Genomic DNA, 5,000 nt, shown 5'->3' with positions numbered 1-5,000 from the left:
ATTATTAAACTCTATCTACCGATAGTTAGACCCATCCTTGACTATGCGGTACAGTTTTGGTCTCCGTCCTACAGAATGGACATAAATTCACTAGAATCAGTACAGAGAAGAATGACGAAAATGATACATGGACTCGGAAATTTGCCTTACGAAGAGAGGCTCAGGCACCTAAACTTACACTCTCTGGAAAGACGCAGAGTGCGAGGTGATCTAATAGAAGTGTTCAAGTGGATCAAAGGCTATGACAAGGGAGATGCAAACAAGGTCATCATGATAAAACAACAGGGCAAGACTCGCAGTAATGGGTATAAACGTGACAAATTTAGATTTAAGAAGGAAATAGGCAAGAATTGGTTTACTAATAGGATAGTCGATGAATGGAATAAACTTAGTAACCATGTAGTTAGCGCCGAAACTATCAGTTGTTTTAAAAAACGATTAGACAACTTTATGGATGGGGACGACAGATGGTGATGGATACGGAGCTGCCTAGTGTAGGCCTTATGGTCTCTTGCAGTCTCCTTTATTCTTATGTTCTTATGTTCAGAGGTATCAGTTTGTTAAGTGTAGTTGGGAAAGCTTATGGGAGGGTCTTGATTGAGAGGATTAGGAGAGGAAGAGAGGGAGTAATTGGTGAGGAACAGTGTAGGTTTAGGACAGATAGGGGATGTGTAGATCAGATTTTTGTGCTAAGACAAATATGTGAGAAAAGATAAGGATGTATTTTGGGTTTTTATGAATCTGGAAAGAGCTTATGACAGGATAGACATGAAGGCATTGTGGGAGTTTTTGCAGATATACGGGATAGGAGAAAGCTGTTAAGAGTATTCAAGAGTTTTTACGAGATTAGTAGAGGTTTTGTTAGGATTATAGATGGAGAGAGTGAGTGTTTTGAGGTAAAGGTGGGACTTCAGGGGGGATGTGTTATGTCGTCTTGGCTGCTCAATTTATACATGGATGGAGTGGTGCGAGAGATGAATGCAAGGGAAGTGGGTCAGGGATTAGAGATGGTTAAAGAAAATGTATAAAAGTGGGAGATAAGGCAACTGATGTTTTACAGTGTCGCGTGTGAATTTTGGGTCAAAAGGATCACTGCTAGGACGACGGTACACCTTGCTAATACGGTTACCAGTAACGGTGAAAGTTTACTTCATCACTCCACATCACATTTTTCCACTTCTTCATATCCCACTGTAAATATTTGTAGCAAAAAATGACCCTGTTCTTTTTCTGTTTTATGGATAAAAGTGGTTTCTTGCGAGCATTGTGGTGTGAGAATTGCAGGTCATCATGCAGGCGGCGGCGTATTGTCCTCACAGGCACATGACCAAGTAACTTAGGGTTCTTTTTCTTCAACTGTGTTGCTGTTATACATGGACTAGCATCCACCTGTCTCCTCAGTACCTTCAGAGTGCGAGGAGTAGTCTTCCTGGGCCTCCCTGTGGGCTTGTTTTGTAATGGCGGATCGGCTCTACCATCATCGCAATTTTTCTTGGAAGTAAGTCTTAAAGGAGAGAAGCTGGAGTAAGGTACTTTGAGATGGTTGTGGCTATAGAAGGAGGAGTATGTGGAGGTAAGCTTTAGATTGAGAGAAGCAAGTAAGTGCCTTGGGGATTACGTAACGTACCGAGAAATAAGTATTCGTTAATGGATGCAAAGAGATTTTATGACGGACGAGGTGATTCCGACGATAGCATTCTATAGAGTAGAGACATGGAATTTAAGAGAGGCAGAGAAGAAAAGTTTAAATGCGGCTAAAAGATTGGATAGAGTGAGAAACGAGTAGGTGAGAAGGAAATAAGGAGTGGATAAAGAGATGACAGATAGGATTGATGAGAGAGTAGTACGATTGTTTAAACCAACGGAAAGAGTTATTGACGAAAGACTCGTAAAAGAAATGTTGAAGGCAGATGTAGATGGAGTGAACATGAGTGAGCGACCGAGGATGAGATGGATGTAAGGAGTTAAAGGGGCGTTGAGTAAGAGGGGAATCTCTATGAGCAGGATAGGGAGATGACGGAAGATAGAGGTGAGTGGAGAATGGCTGTGTATAGATTATACTCTGGTGCAAGGAAAGGAGTAGGTTGGGGATGGAAGGTTTGGTATGGTTATATGTAAATAATATTTTGACACACACGAAGGTATTTCTCCCCATCTGCAATTTTTTCTGTAGTAGGAGGCAAAGAGAGGGAGGGAAGGGTAGCCGACCATGTGATTCGGCCTTGCTGTGGATGTGCTGTGTCTTGCTGCAGTGATTTTAACCCAAGGCAGTGAGTGGGATACAGGGATGACCTGTCATCCATGAGGAGTTATGATGAAAGAGAAGACAGTTTAGAAGATGGGAGTGAAATGTATGAGAACGAAATATAGCGAAGTAGGTGATTGCCTTTTGACTTTGAACACTTTCCTGGTAAGTGGGAAAAACCCTTAATACACACACACACACACACACACACACACACACACACACACACACACACACACACACACACACACACACACACACACACACACACACACACACACACACACACACACACACACACACACACACACACACACACACACACACGCACGCACACACACACACACATACACACACACACACACACACACACACACACACACACACACACACACACACACACACACACACACATAAATATATATATATATATATATATACATACATGTATATATATATATACAATATATATGTATATATATATTTATATATATACATATATATATACATATATATATAAATATATATATTTATATATATATGTATATATCATATACTCCAAGGTCACAAAACTCCAGGCGACCTGCGGAGCATCGGTCACGTTACCTGAGCTTGTTCCTTCTCCCACCTCACATCTTTGTATATAAGCATATGCCTTCAACTATGTATTCATTCTGCTGAAGAAGGTCACAGTTAGTGATCGAAATATACACAACATTCGACATTAGTGTCTTCTTTTTCCGACTGGGGGATAAAAAGTTTATTCTATCAACGTGCTACGACATTACTTTATAGTGATATAAATATATATATATATACATATATGTATATATATATATATATATGTATGTATAATCACGAAGAACCCACAGTCGGAATAAAAGGAAACTTAGAAGTAAGTATGACTTCTATATTTCGGCTAATAGGTATAGCCCTCTTCAGGAAAGTACAGGTTAGAAGGATTTGTAGAGACATAAATACAATTGAGATATGAGTAGAAGGGGAACACACAGAGCTAAAAACATGACAATCCGTCGTGCAGGGCGGAGTATGAGGGGAGGGGATGTGTGGGTGGAGGTGTGACGTCAGAAGGTAAGCGGGGTCAAGAAAGGTGGGGGAGCGAGGTCAGAAGGATAAAAACAAATTAACCTACCTGCTCACAGCTAACCGTGAAATTATGTCCGGGGACCATTGACCTTTGGAGCTGTTCAAGTTTGGACATTCTTCGATTAAGGCGGATTAAAAAAAAAATTCTTCTAAAGCTGCAGTTGGATTTAAAAAATTTTGGGGCCTTGTCCCAGTTAAGGCTATGCTTTTTGTATCAATATGTCAGTACTAAAAATCATAGCCTTCACTGGGACAAGACCTAAATTTTGTTTAAGTCCAACTGCAGCTTTAGAAGAAAAATTGTTGAATCCGCCTCAATCGAAGAATGTCCAAACTTGAACATCTCCAAAGGTCAATGGTCCCCGGACATAATCTCACAGCTAGCTGTGAGCCGGTTCACCCCGCTTCCCTTCTGACATCACACCTCCACTCATACATCCCCTCCCCTCTGACTCCACTTTGCGCGACGGATTGTCATGTTTTTAGCTCTGTGTGTTCCCCATCTACTCATATCTCAGTTGTATTTATGTCATTATAAATCCTTGTAATCTGTACTTTCCTGAAGAGGGCTATAGCTATTAGCCGAAATATAGAAATCATACTTTCTTTTAAGTTGTTTTTTTCGACTCTAGGTTCTTCTTGATTATTATTTTACAAATGTGCTACTACATTTTGTCCATGTGATATATGCATATATATATATGTATATATATATATATATATACATATAGATATATATATATATTTATATATATATACATATATATATGTATATATATATACATATATATACAAGTATATATTTTTACATACCTCACATCTTTCTATATATGTATGTCCTTTCAACTCTGTATTCCATCTGCTAAAGAGGATCACAGGTAGTGATCGAAATGTATGGAATTCTACTTTCGTCTCTCTTTTTCCAAAAGTGGGTTTATGTCTAAGATATATATATATATATATATAAATATATATATATATATATGTATATACATATATATATATACAAATTTCACAAGTCACACGTGAATCACAAATATGCAGAGTCCACTAGGAAAAGGAAAAACACACGGAGGCCGTGTGTTTTTCCTTTTCCTAGTGGACTCTGCATATATATACATATATATATATATATATATATATATATATATGTATAGATAGATAGGCATACATTATATTTGTGAACATTCCGACGATTTTTGTGAATGCACGATTTATCGAAAACAAATTAATGATATTCTATAGTGAAATGGAAAATCGTTATGTTTTGGAAACAGTGTGGTAGCTGAAGTTAGTACATTTCCCAGCCATACAAACATCGATGCTCCTTCTCCTTCCATTGGACGGGAAAGGAACAGGGATACTTGTGTTCGGTTGGCTGCAATATGTGCATCCCTTGAGTGGATGAGAAATGATTTATAAGTTCTATGTACCAGTAAAATATCAATTACAAAAGTATAGTTCTGTCTTATGTCCCTGTGAACTATAATTTGTTTTCTCCAAATTTTTTGTGAATATAAGGGAGTGTTGTATGAATTAACCAAAGCTTGTCTCTATATTTGATTATGTTTTCATGAATGATGGTATATTTATAATACTGAAATTGTTTACTAACTCACAATACAATAATTTCGTAATTTATATTTTG

At 38.0% G+C, this 5,000-nt stretch overlaps 1 protein-coding gene across 1 annotated transcript in view; it reads left to right on the top strand.

Annotated features, from left to right (window-relative positions):
• Positions 1–5,000, top strand: part of LOC143027710 (uncharacterized) — a 622,840-nt gene that overhangs the window by 139,132 nt on the left and 478,708 nt on the right. The gene's annotated exons all lie outside the window — the stretch shown is intronic.

Source organism: Oratosquilla oratoria, chromosome 8 (assembly GCF_046742065.1).
Source record: "Oratosquilla oratoria isolate Oo_2021 chromosome 8, ASM4674206v1, whole genome shotgun sequence".
Lineage (NCBI taxonomy): Eukaryota > Metazoa > Arthropoda > Malacostraca > Stomatopoda > Squillidae > Oratosquilla > Oratosquilla oratoria.
This window is presented reverse-complemented; position numbering and strand designations above follow the sequence as displayed.